Here is a 14,352-nt window from a genome sequence, read left to right on the forward strand (position 1 = left end):
TATAAGCTATAAAAGAAAGAAGTTATTATTTTGAAGACAAATGCCTCTATTCTGGAGTTAAAAGAGAAGACCTATAGGTTGCTACATTACAGCTGCCTCTCCGCAATTCATGGTAAAGGTTAAAATTAGATACAAGTAATGAAAAAGCATTACAGAGTAGTTGTAATAAGCTTGAGAGCTACTTCATTGCGCTAAACTCAAAACTCGCTGTCTTTCATTCTGCTTCTTTTCTTTTTTTGCTTTCTTTTTTTTTCCTGTTTAGGGCTGCACCTGTGGCACCTGTGGCATATGCAAGTTCCCAGGCTAGGGGTCAAATCAGAGCTGCAGCTACTAACCTATGTCACAGCCACAGCAACAGCAACGCCAAACCTGAGCCACATCTGCAACCTACACTGCAGCTGTGGCAACACCAGATCCTTAACCCACTGAGCAAGGCCAGGGCTTGAACCCACATCCTCTGTGATACTAGTCTGGTTCTTAACCCACTGAGCCACAATAGGAACTCCTCATTCTGTTTCAATAGTCATCATTCTACCAAGAATTCCTTTAAAGGCCACAGTAGAAAATGCTGCTGATACTTATTATCAGTTCAAGTTACTCCTAACTCCCTTCTCCTTCAGCCAACATAAAAGTTAAGAAATGAAAAATGGTGAGGAATAGTGTAATTAGGTAGAACATGAAAGGGACAACCAGCACCCCTCAAAGTGGACTTAGTTTCTGTTGTTTTCTTAGGCAATTAACTTCCTGAAAATTTAACGAAGTCATAATTAATTTGACTTTGCAAGGCATATTTCCTTTTGGACATTACTTCAATTAAAATATGCATTTCAAAGTATCTTATATTCAGGTTTATTCTCTGTGAGTCACTGTTTATGGAAAAAGAATTTAGCACTCAGAATGCTGAAGTAATTAATTCATGCCTGAATCTACTGAATATGGTTGGCATAGGGGTCAATGAGGCCAAAGGCAAATGAGCATTAACAAGGCTACTTGAATACCAGTTATGTGCTAGGTAGCTACAATGGCAACTAGTCAAAAAGATTTAGAAATAAAACATTTATTACTATATTCAAAGGGAATACACACAGTTATTTATCAAAAAAAAAAAAAACTGAGAAACATAGCCCAGTAAAAAGCACTTACAATTTACTATAGAATTAAAAAAATAAAGCAGAACTATATGTCAGATACACATCACTACTTAAAAACAGCAGTAACAAAACACCCAGGGCTACCAACAGAATAAGACCTTTGTGAATGAGAGAGAAGCCGCCTTCCTCTGGGCTAACCAGGTTCAAGACATTGTGAGCCAAGCTTAGGCTGGATTTCAACCCTTTATTCAACCCCTCTCAGGGAACCCTCCTGAAGAGCATACCCTCTGCAACTGAAGGTGAATGCCCTATATACATGTTGTTTTCTTTTAAAACCTATTTAAAATAAAAATATATAAACAGAAAAATAGGCATAAATCCCTGAGGACTAAGAAGGCGAGAGAGAAGAGAATAGCAGACATGAGGCATCAAAACATTTTGGAAGCTACAAAGTAGATGGCCAGATGTTAAACTAGCAGACTGAAGGAAGCTGAAACATAAGCCTGTAAGGCAGAAGTAAAGGAACTATGCTCACAAACATTCAAATCCCAGGAAAAGCCTAGTGGCCTCAGGTCCTTCTGAAGAGAGGATAGGACTCAAAAATGGAGGCCTACTCTATATAGATTGGAGAAATGTCATATCAGAACATGTTAAACTTGGGGATTTGTTATTTTAAAAAGCCCAACTCAACTTTTTATACTTTCATCATAGAGATTAGGCTCAAAGTTAAAGACGAACAACAATAAACAGCTTTAAAAGTCATGCTGAGAGTTCCCATCGTGGATCAACAGTAACAAACCTGACTAGTATCCATGAGAATATGGGTTTGATCCCTGACCCTGGTCAGTGGGTTAACATTTCTTTTGAGAGACACAATTTAACTCCTAACAGTGATTCTATTTGGATCTTATTCTCTTGGGGATTCGTGTCACGTTTAGGCCTTGCTGCTTTGTTTAGAGTCTGCCTGCTTTCCCTCAAAGGGATCCTTAACACTAAACCAATCTGGAATTCTTACTAAGAAATTACTTTCTGTCAATATTTAAAAAACAGAAAATCAAAATGGAAAAACAAGCTCAAAGGCAATTCTAGTAAATCTAAATCTTATTTGAGCTTTCTTATGTTCATTAATTCCCCCAAGCTTACTCCAGGTTCAGCGTAATACTTGATTTCCCTCCCTAGGTAAAGTAAAACTATGCAATTTTCTAGTTAAATAAATAAAAAGTGTCTTTGATTGTGCTTTGCTCCTTATATGAGGGAGGGCGATGACTGAAAACAGCCGGCATGTTAAAAGTAAGATAATTCAAGGAGGATTTAATAAAGGCACATCTACAAAGGCATGATTTTGGTGTCTGGGGCTAATAGCAGCAGTGCAGTTACCCCCACTAGATCCAAAGGAAGGAGATGAAGAAGCAGTTGCTGGAAAGAGTAACAAGGACCTTTGATTGTGAGTCAGAGGAGTGAGCAAGGCAAACAAATATGCTAATCTGACTTTCTTTGTTCCTTCCTAACCTCTGCTGTGGCTTTCCATTAACCAAGCCAACTGGAATCCAGAGTGAAAGTGCCCGTTGATCTAGTCCATACATGTCAGATCATAACAGAGGTTGGAGAAAGATGGAGAGAAGATGAGTGCCCTGTAAGATATCCAGCACAGCTAGACCCTTTTGCCTCTCACTATCCACCCGTTTTTCTTCCTCTGGTTGAAACCCAACAAAGGTGATGCCACAAGTTCCCTCACTTACCAGATGTACTCACATCTATAGTAGATCTAAGAATGGAGTGGTGTATCTTCCTTAGCTTTCTTTCCTGGCTTCTTAGGCACTAGCAGAACTTAAGCAGGATGAGAAAATGTGGTCTCATGCTGTTATTTGATTCATCCAGGAAATTGAGGATGACGGGAGAAAAATAGAAGCATTCTATCTTCCTGTTTGAACTTCTCCAACAGGATCGAGCTTTCTCTTTCTTGTCTACCAACATTTCTGTCCCCTGCTCAGTTCTGCTGGATTAACATCCTATAATTCTGCTTTTTTGACTCTATGACACACAGTTTTGCCCTCTCAGCTTTCAGATTTACTGCCACCTGTGACTTGTGAGTTGGATGTAGATTTAGTCTGTGTCTATGCCTGTGGTCCACCTGGATCCCCTTATCTAACTTGGCTTCTCTTCATCTCTATCCACTGTATAAGAAAGCCATAGACTTTACTGTATTTGTCTTTCAAGTCCCAGAGCTAACACAATCCATGCAGGGATATTAACCAATGTATACTTGTTATACACATACAACCAGGTATAAATGCAGAGAACCTCAATGCCCTGCACTAGAGACCAACACTGTATATCTATTGAGGCACAGATTGTCATATAAGTCCATGTACAACGGTCATTCAGAGAGGCTCCATGCTTTGGTATGACGACTCCAGTTGCTTTGAGTAGGTCAGAGTTTGGCTTTAGTCTGGGAAACACTTCACACTATGACAAAGGAGTGACCTTAATTTTTCTGAGTCAAAATAAGATTGTGAACATCCAGCAATAAATGGAAAAACCTACATTGTTTCCCAAGCAGGATTCTTACAATGACATATTCAAATCCTGTTTAATATACTTTATTTTTCTCTCTATAGAAATAAAGAACTAGTTATGGATGAGAATGCCTCACTCTAATTCTGAACATCTGATATCTTTGTTTTTAGAGAAGCATAGACTCTTCTGTTTATTTATTATTTCAGAGTCTCTTGATGGAGTCTGGCGGCATAGATTGAAATGACTGAAGGACCATAAATAAAGCACACTGATAAACAGCAAAGCATCACATTCATCACCATGAAAATTAGTCTTAGGTAAGGTTTTTTTTGTTTGTTTTTTGGTTTGTTTTTTTGCTTTTCTTCTTAGTGCTGCACATGTGGCCTATGGAAGTTCCCAGGCTAGGGGTCAGATAGGAGCTGTAGCTACAGGCCTATGCCATAGCCACAGCAAGGCCAGATCCATGCCACATCTGTGACCTACGTTGCAGTTTATGGTAACTCCGGATCCTTGACATACAGTACAAATCTGGGGATGGAACCCATATCCTCATGGATACTTGTCCGGTTCTCAACCAGCTGAGGCATGATGAGAACTCTGGTAAGTTCTCGTTTAATATCTTAATTTATAATTTAGGCAAGAGAAATGGCTTGCTAAAGAAATTCACAAACACATGTAAGAATTGATCAGAACAGGAGTTCCCATCATGGCTCAGGGGTTAAGGAACCTGGCTAGTTTCCATGAGGACGTGGGTTCAATCCCTGCCCTCGCTCAGTGGGTTAAGGTTCTGGCATTGTCGTGAGCTGTGGTGTAGGTCACAGACATGGCTCGGATCTATGCATTGCTGTGGCTGTTGCATAGGCCAGTGGCTACAGCTCCAATTCGACCCCTAGCCTGGGAACCTCCATATGCTGAGAGTGTGGCCCTAAAAAGAAAAAAAAGAATTGACCAGGAGTTCCCGTCGTGGCGCAGTGGTTGACGAATCCGACTAGGAACCATGAGGTTGCGGGTTCGGTCCCTGCCCTTGCTCAGTGGGTTAACAATCCGGCGTTGCCGTGAGCTGTGGTGTAGGTTGCAGACGCGGCTCGGATCCTGCGTTGCTGTGCCTCTGGCGTAGGCCGGTGGCTACGGCTCCAATTCGGCCCCTAGCCTGGGAACCTCCATATGCCGCGGAGCGCCCAAGAAATAGCAGCAGCAACAACAACAACAGACAAAAAGACAAAAAAAAAAAAAAAAAAAAAAAAAAAAGAATTGACCAGAACTGTAGAAGGTCATACTTAGTTTACTTGTGATCAAACTATTCTAAAAGATACATGAACACTGATGATCTATTGAAAGGGACCTTTTACACACCCTGATCTAAGCAGGAAATCAAGATTCTTTTCCCTTGGTGTCCAGTATTGATTAGGATTTTTTAAAACCAGAGAAACTAAAAAAGGAAATTTTGTGCTTTTACTGCCTTTGCCTAAATTTAAGAAACATAATTGATGAATTTCTTTCTCATTTAGGCATTATTTGGAGTTTGATAATTTCCTGAGCCTCCTATTTATCATAATTTGTGATTCCAGTTAGACTTTTTTTTTTAAATTTCTGGCATAGAGTCTTCTGTCATTATTTTAGAGCCACTAGAAATATAACATAACCTTGAGAATAGACTAATACAGTTCAGGGTATTTTATTTTTATGGTTCTTTTTGTACCGTATGATTTATTTGCCATTTTGCTTTTCAAATGAGCCTCTTGTACATTATAATCATAGTAGGAATAGGTATTTTACTTTGCAGAGGCATTGACGAGATTTGATTTGCTATTTTGGTTGTAATTATCCAAGTTGCTTGTAGTTACTTGTTTATGGAATAAAAGGTGGGGAGAACTCAACTCTTTGTGTTATCTGGCTGCCATCTGCATCCCCACACCCTACTCCACTCACCCAGAGAAATCCAGCAAAGCAAATGCTATGCTGCTTACCTCTCTGTGACTCTTGGTTTTGGAGGCATGAGTTCCATACCTTCCCCTGGGGCCCTTAGAAGGCTTCATTCTCCTGGTGACCTCTCTGGTGTCACTTTGTCATCTCTGAAATCTGCCATAGAGTTATCTCAAAGAAACTCAGATCTCTATATGGGCATCAGATTATAAACAAATAAAGACCTTAGTGATAGAAAAAATGATTAACCGTAATACCATATTTCTTTGGGTTATCAATGCCTATCTTCCTTTATGCATCTTTACCCTGTGAGAAGTCTATTGCTATTTTCCTGATGGTTAAAGATGCATATTTTTTTTATCATTTCACAAGAAGGTAGACAATATATTTCCTGTTGGTCATGATACAGAAGCAGTTTCTCTAATTTGTTCATTTTGGCTCCATTTGAGAATCATGCCTGCCTAATTTTACCACTTTATTGCCCCTGCTCCATATCAGCTGGATGTAATCCATGGGAAGGTCTTTTCTCATCTTTCCATGCGGCAGAGGAGCCACGTGATTTCCAACTTCCTCTTGAGATGCTCTTTTCCAGCCTCTCTTTCCACCCAGTACTGGGAGAGGCTCAGGGCTGAGGTTTCCTCTTTTCTCCTCTTTCTCCAGGCTAGGTACCCTATGCTGGGAGGCAATTCTTATTATAATCTTATACAGCAGGAATTTCATACCCTATGGGGTTTAACAGTCAAAACCATATGCTCTTAGCTTTGGTTCTTTTATTTATTGGGAAAAATTTGAATCTAGAAAGCTTTCTTGTCTCTTACACATATGGCTCTTGTAGTTGAAAGCTTAACTTTTCAGCTGTTTCTTCCACCTGAAATCAGGGTTTCAAAAGTCTATTTTGCAGTACTTTACTCTTGCACTCTAGCCATGGTAATCCTAATCTTCCTCAAAGCAACGATTGTCTCTTGCTGAATAGAAGGAAAGCCAAAAAGAAGGAAATGTGAAATAGTAAAGTATACTATTCAATGTTTCTTTACCCTGGAATAGTGGAAAAAGCAAGGAATTTGGGATTTCTGGTTAAAGATAGGCCATGTACCCATTTATCTAACATACGTGAATATACTTCCCAAAGTATCCCCTAAAACCCCAGCAAAATAAATATAGAAGGATTTTTGAAGGTATAAGATAGAGATGGAGAGGAGAGGCAATAATATCAGGAATATTTTATTTTAATTTTTTATTCATTTTTCAAAGTTTTACTGAAGTATTATAACTGAAGTTGATTCAAATGCTATAATTTCTGTTATAAAACAGAGTAATTCAGGTATACATATACACATATTCATTCTTTTTCGCAGAATATTGGGTAGATTTCCCTGTGCTATATAGTGATCCCTGTTGACCATCATTCCATGTACAATAGTGTGCATATGCCCATCCCAATCCCCAAGTCCATTCCTTCCCCCCATCCCACCTTTCCACTTTGGTACCATAAATTTGTTTCTTGTGTCTGTTAGTCTCTTTCTGTTTTGGAAATAAGTTCATTTGTATAATTTTTTAGAGTCCACATGTAAGTGATAGGAAACTTGTTTTTATCTGACTTGCATCACTTAGTATGATAATCTCTAGGTCCATCAATTTTGGGGCAAATGGTGTTACTTCTTTCTCTTTATGGATGAATAACATTCCACTGTGTATAGGCACTACTTCTTTTTTATCCATTCACCTGTCAGTGGTCATTTAGGTTGCTTATGTGTCTTGGCTATCGTAAATATTGCTTCAGTTAACATTGGGGTGCATATATATTTTCAAATAAGAATTTTGTCTGGATAAATGCCCAGGAGTGAGATTGTTGGATCATATGGTAGTTATATATTTAGTTTTTCAAGGCACCCTCGTACTGTCCTCCATAGTGGTTGCACCAGCTTACTTTACCACCAACAGTGTAAGAAGGGTCCCTTTGCTCTGCACCCTCTTTGGCATTTATTGTCTGTAGACTTTTTGATGATGGCCATTCTCACCAGTTTGAGATGATAATTCATTGTAGATTTGATTTGGATTTCTGTAATATTACTGATGTTTAGCATCTTTTCAGGTGTTTTTTTAGCCATCTGTATGCTTCTTTGGAGAAATGTCTAGATCTTCTGCTCATTTTTTATTGAGTTGTTTTTTTGACATTGAGCTGCATGAGATGTTTATGTATTTTGGAAATTAATCCCTTGTCAGTTGCTTTAATTGCAAATATCTTCTCACATCCTGTGGGTTCTGTTGGCCAGCATAGAGGGCAGGCATCCTAGAATAAAACAGATCAGAGAGGTCTGGGAGAAATGTCTGCAATAAAGAAACAAAAAACACCTGGTATCTTTAGATACATTGAAAGATTTAGAGAACTGGGAAAGGAATGTGGAAGCGCATTCATGTTAAACACCTAGGAAACTAGAAGATTTATTAAATCTGAAGAAAACAAGTTGTGCAATAAAAGAAATCAAATTGCTACCTAGCTATAAATATTAAATCAGCTTAATAAGGTCCACAGTGAATATAGTGTATTTCTCTTGAGGGAGGAGATGGAAGGGGAGGAAATTATGAAAGTGGTGAACATAATAGCAATGGTGAAAGAGTGCTTGATTCTCATCTTTCATTGTAGAGCCAACAGTTAATCTCTGAACCCCTTGCCTCTCCCTCCCCACTCCCCATTCAAGTGGTACACTGGAAGTAGGTAGTGCTTAGTGATGTGGAGGTAAATACCAAAAGAAACAGCTCAAACTTATAGGCAATTAACTGTGGGGAGCTGGAAATGGTAGAAGGTAGATGTATAAAGACTAATAGTTTTTATAATAAGCCCTTTAGAACAATTTAGTACTTAGAACTCTTTATCTGTCATTGATTAAAACAAACATAATTAGAAACAAAAAGAAATAGCATGGGATTAGAAATAAAACTATTTTCCAATCACAAGTCTCTCCCTTTTCTTTTTTAACTGTATGACTTAACCTCTCTGAGCCTTCTTTTCTTCATAAGGAAGGTTATGACTAAATAAGATGAGTTACGTAAATCACTTAATTATAGTAAGTCTAGCCTTAAGTAAGCTTTAGTAAATGGCAGGCATTAAAATCAGCTATATGGTTTTCTAAGCCTCTGGAGGACACTTCAGTTTACCAAGGTTACCAAGATTCAATAACTTTTAATGTTGAAGAGTCACACCAGTAAAATCATAAAAGCCACATTTGACGGAAAGAGTCTGAGCCCTAGCCCATATTTCACCACCATGCTGCCTTCTCTTTCCTGTTTTTCCTTGTAGATAGAAACTACTTCTTTAATCTTTATTCCAAATGGTTCCACACTCATAAAGAACGATCAATACTTTAATTGATGTTATGTGGTGTCCATCCCATTTAATTTACGTAATAGAGATAAAAATATCTTCAAAGTACACTGTAATATACCTCAGTTTTTAAAGTGATATTGAACCCATCTCAAGCAAGTTAATATATGTCAAAAGTATTTTTTAAAATTCTGTGGCCTTTCTGCTTCAGTAAAGGGTCCATAATATCCATGTCCTTATTTCTTTGTTCTTCCCTCAGTCGCTTCAGGCACACACCACAGAGAAGAACGTAGACACTGAGTATACAATTTTAACTTGTTCTGGCTTGAAACAAACCAATCACACAGATATTATCCTAGATGAGAAAGTTGATGAAAAGGACCTTAGAGTAGATTAAATAGTAAATCTTTTGCATAGCTTCATGAAGCCTGAATATAATAGCTTGTTTCATGTGTAAAAATGATATGACTTCAAAGGGGGTGGTAATATTTCTTGTCTAAGTCTTGGAGAGATGCATCATGTTAAGTACCATAAAGTTTTCATCTCCTCATTAACTCTAGAAATCTAAATGGAATTAGAAAAGGATAATAAGAATGATAAGGAGCTGACAGTATGATTTATGAGAAAATATTAAAATAATTGAACAACTTGGATAGTGATATTGCATGTCTGGAAAATGAAAACATTTAGAAAAACTTGGGGGAAAATAATAGGATGAGTAGTTATAATGAGGATACATTTCAGTTTGCTGTGTTTAAATCAATTGCTATAAAGGGTATGTGGAAACATTAAAGAATATTTTTATTGATTGATTGATTGATTGATTTTTGGCCACACTGTGGCATATGGAATTTCCCGAGCCAGGGGTCAAGCCACAGCCACTGTAGAAGCAATGCTGAGGAGCTGTGCTGCGAGCCACATGGGAAGTCCAAGAATATTTTAAATAGAACTAAGTTAAATATAATCTTCCAAGGAGCAGAGTTCTAAGAAAATAAACCAACTTATTGCCTCTGTCTTGGTTGTTTACCATAGAGGGTCAAAATTTACAATAATCCTTCCAATTTACTTTAGTTAATTTTTTCACTATATTAATATTTACTTCAGTTTGTTTCAAAATATTTTTCAACATGTATAAAAAATTTCAGACAGACTATTGAAAGTTTAAAGCTTATTATTAGAAAACAGATTGACAGCGAATCCAGCATATATTCCCTTGTTGTTTTTTTGTCAAAAAATTTTGTTAATGTACCCTTTATCTCAAGAGACTATTTTCTAAGTATATCTGTTGTCTTTATGCAACTGCCTTATCTATGGCAAATTATGACAAAGAATCGTAGTAAAAGGGCAGGATACACATCCGTTTTATTCACTATTGTATATCTAGTATCTAGCACAGTTCTTGGTACCCTGAGGTAGTCAATTTTATATATTGTATCATATATAATATGTTGTATATTTTATATGTTTGTCTATAATTTACATTCTATCTGTACATTTTTTATCAAGTAATAACATAAAATTTCTCTTTTAATTGTGTGGAGAGCATAGATTTAGTAACCAAATGTGGAATCCCAATTTCTGTTTCCCTTGGAGTTAGAAGTTGAGATACATGTTTTTAGATGGATAGACAACAATGCTATCCTTAACTTGACCTCTTCATCCATTCTCCCTCCCTGTGGAGCATTGATTATCTCAAACCTGAATAAGAAACCTTCAGAAATATAACGTCTGGATTCCACTCTATAACTGGGGAACAGATTCCCTGGGCCTAGGACCCAGGCATCTGGAAGGGTGGGAAAGGTAGAGAAAGGGGAGAAGCGCTACAAAGATGGGGCCAAAACATCAGCAGGAGGAGAAACATAGGTCAGAAGCAACCAATTTTCAGCTTTGTTACGACATATTTCTCTGTGAACTTCCATTTGTTGGAAGAGTTTTTATTTGATTTCTGGACACAGTTTATGACACTTTCACTACTGCTCAAGAAATTTCCCAAAGCAAAGGAAATAAATATCATAGGTTGTACATCAGAAGTTCTGCCTGCCCCCATGTTTGTTGTATATGCTTAGCTCAAGGAAGTGGGCTGCTATACTGTTACTTGAAATGTACAGCATCCTATGGGAGATACTGCATATTTAATAATTAGTCTTTAACATGACAGGCTCCCTATTCTTAACTTCCTAACTTGGAATTTTCTGTCTTATTTGGCTGGAATTTATCTTAAAATACTTTTCGTGAGGACATGTATGTGGTATTTTTTCTGTGTCCTTTGTTTCTCTGAGAATTTTGTGCTGTTTTCACACTTTAATAAATGATTTGATAGATATGAAATTTGGAGTAAAACTCTTTTTACTGAGGACTCTGTAAATTTTCCATTGTCTTCTGATGTTATGTGTTACACAGAAGTCTAAACTTGCCTGGCTTCCTCTCCAACTCCTACCCTTTTAAAATTTGAAAAACAAAGGAAAATGCACACATGCACAGACCATAAGAAAGTGAAAAATAACCCACAATTCATGTCATTTTTGGGAGGACCACACACATCCAGAGCTTTTTATAGAAGTTGATAGATATTTTAACAATAACGTAATAAATATGGTTTATGTATACTATTCAGTAATATATTATACATATGAGAGGGATTAAATACTATAGTATTTACTTTTCATGAACATTCCCCTATGCTTATACAGCCAAATCTATACATTCACATGTATACTTGTACATTTATTTTTTTTAAATCAGAAGTTCCACATACTGATCAACTAGATGCTTTTTTAATCTAATAATATGATGTTTACTTTGTCTTAGCTTAGTTCACTTAGTTGGTCATGTAGAATATCCACAATTAAATGAAAAGGCAATTAAAATACTCCTATTTTCCAACCATACTCTTAGCTGATAGCAGATTTTTTTTTCACATGCTTCAACCAAAATGATGTTATTTCAGCAGATTTCAGCAGGTTGAATACAGAAACATATAGGAAAATACAGTTGTTTTCTACTAAACCAGACATTAAAGAGATTCATAAAAGCTATGAAACAATGCCACTATTCTTGGTAACATTTTTTTTTGTTTTATAAAACACTTATTTTTCATATGTTATTTGTCTTTACATAAACTAGTTTTCTCATTGTTATGTTTAAGTTAATAAATGCATATTTAAAAGTTTTAATTTCCTACGTAGTAAATAAGAGACATAACCCATATGGACAAAGGCTTGCTTGGGACTCTGAATCATTTTTAAAATAGCAAAGAGATTCTGAAACTAAAATTTGGAGATTTGTTGGCTTTTATGATGAGGCTTATTAACAAGAAACCAAACTACAGCCACTCAACCTTTTGGTTGAAGCTAGACCTGGAATGCCTGCGCTGACAAGGCCACCTACTAGTTGCTAGCTTAGTGAGGTATGTGCTTGCCTTAGACCCTTTGTGCACTCACTGAGCATGTTAGTGCATTGCTTTCATACCCTATACCCATGTGTGCTTTGTTTTATTGGCCTCAGAAAAACGTCACTATAAAAGTCGTGTCTAGACATGGAATGATCAACCCCTACAAGATGCTGTGTGATTCAAATATTTGCCACCATTTATATAAATGGACTTAGCATTTTACCATTTAAAATTTAGGTAGAAATTCCAACTTTGATAATAATGTAACTTTCTAATTTGATAACAACAAGAAAATTGACTCAAGTGAGAACAAAATCACAGAGATAACTCAAACTTCATGAATTGACATTGGCTTATGAACATTTTAGAATTAGAGTTGAAAGAACTTCCCATTGTGGCTCAGTGGTAATGAACCCAACTAGTATCCTTGAAGACGTGTGTTTGCTCCCTGCCCTTGCTCAGTGGGTTATGGATCTGGCATTGCCATGAGCTGCAGTGTAGGTCACAGTTGCAGCTAGGATCTGGCATTGCTGTGGCTGTGGTATAGGCTGGCAGCTGCAGCTCTGATTCAACCCCTAGCATGGGAACTTCTTTTTGCCATGGGTATGGCCTTAAAAAGAAAATAAAAAAGAGCTAGAATTTAATTTTTGTTTGTACCTATCAATGGTTGTTAAGAAATAAAACCAAAGATGTTTTTATTGATTCCTATGTCTTAATCTGTTGCAAAAAGTTAGTCATCCTCGTTATTTTCTAAACCCAAATATTGATGAGAAACTTTCAGGTGTAAAATAGATAAAATTTCTACTTGAGTTGAGGAAAAAAAAAGATTATTATTTTTTTGGAAGGGATTCTCTCTTTATGGCTGTAGAAATCACAAAGCTTCAGGGACCTCAGAATTAATCCTGACATTCATTTTGTAAATTCTGGAAACTAAGTTAAAGATTAAATGGCAATAGATGAGGGACAAAACTCAGGTAACTCCCTCTCCCCTACTTTAATCCAATATGGTTTCCTTATACCATTGGGCTCCTCTGATTCCCTTTCCTCCTGTTATGTTTTGTGGCGTAGGTAGTGAAGGGGTTGTAACGAAAAGTATCAGGAAAATCAGCTATAGTTTTGGAGTTGAGGATCTGCTCTTGCTATGCATGATACTCGCAGTTGCAACAAAGACCACATAAGAAGAGAGATGTCAGGGACAAAAAAGAAAAGTCAGTTCAATGAACAGCCCCATCAAACTGAGCATCTGATGATATATAAATAAGCTAAAATGCTTATTGGAATTTTAAAATTTCTAAACTGGCGGTAAAGCTGTCCTAGAGTCACACTCTCAACTGCTGTGGACACAGATGATAGAGTTTGAAGTCAGGAGAAAAGATGTATTTTCAATGCTTTATCTGGTGTTTAGCATTAGAATTAGTGAGACTGTCTAGAAAAAACGGAATTTCTGCCTGGTACTACAAGGAATATACTTTATTTTTATTTTTATCACATTTATCAATTAAAATAGGAAATGAAAATGCAACTCTGTGTTCATGCAGTATTAATGCTGTATCTTTACCGATAAAAATGAGGAAATTAACTGTTCTTGTTCTCAGAGTGTTAAGATGGTGACAGATAAAGTATATTGTTGTTACTCATGTGGAGCTAATTCCCAATTTTTCAGTTTATGCACTTCTTAAATATAAAAAAGATATTAAAACCAGAAAGTTAAAGCTCAGAAGTTATGGATGAGAATAAATGCTTTGGAATGAGAATGAAAATATTACACTGAGAGTTCTAACTACCATTTTGTTTCTGCTACATTGATTTAGATTCAGATTGCTATGGCGGAAATGTTACCTATTTTTAAGTAATGTTTTAGGATTCAAAAAAGTGTTAATAAGATCATGAAAAATATGTGTATAATGAATTTTCAATTTGGTAAAATAAGCATTTGAAAGTTATTTATCTTGTCTACATTTCACATGATTCTTGAAAGGATTTCTTTGGTAATTTCCCCATTCTCAGAATGAGTTAAAGTGCTAATTTCCAGTGAATTGTACTATGTCTTACAGGAATAATTATGGAAGTATTCAGAAAAATACCTGGGCATGACGCTCCTGAGAGAT

At 36.7% G+C, this 14,352-nt stretch overlaps 1 protein-coding gene across 4 annotated transcripts in view; it reads left to right on the top strand.

Annotated features, from left to right (window-relative positions):
* KCNN2 (potassium calcium-activated channel subfamily N member 2) overlaps positions 1-14,352 on the top strand; it is a 442,972-nt gene that overhangs the window by 70,008 nt on the left and 358,612 nt on the right. For 3 of the 4 annotated variants that reach the window (XM_021084636.1, XM_021084635.1, XM_021084638.1), the window contains exon 2: positions 3,815-3,925. The exons of the other annotated variant lie outside the window; for it this stretch is intronic. The gene's annotated coding sequence lies outside the window, so the exon portion shown is untranslated. The remainder of the gene's footprint in view (positions 1-3,814; positions 3,926-14,352) is intronic. 4 annotated transcript variants of the gene reach the window in all.

Source organism: Sus scrofa, chromosome 2 (genome assembly GCF_000003025.6).
Source record: "Sus scrofa isolate TJ Tabasco breed Duroc chromosome 2, Sscrofa11.1, whole genome shotgun sequence".
In the NCBI taxonomy this organism is placed as follows: Eukaryota; Metazoa; Chordata; class Mammalia; order Artiodactyla; family Suidae; genus Sus; species Sus scrofa.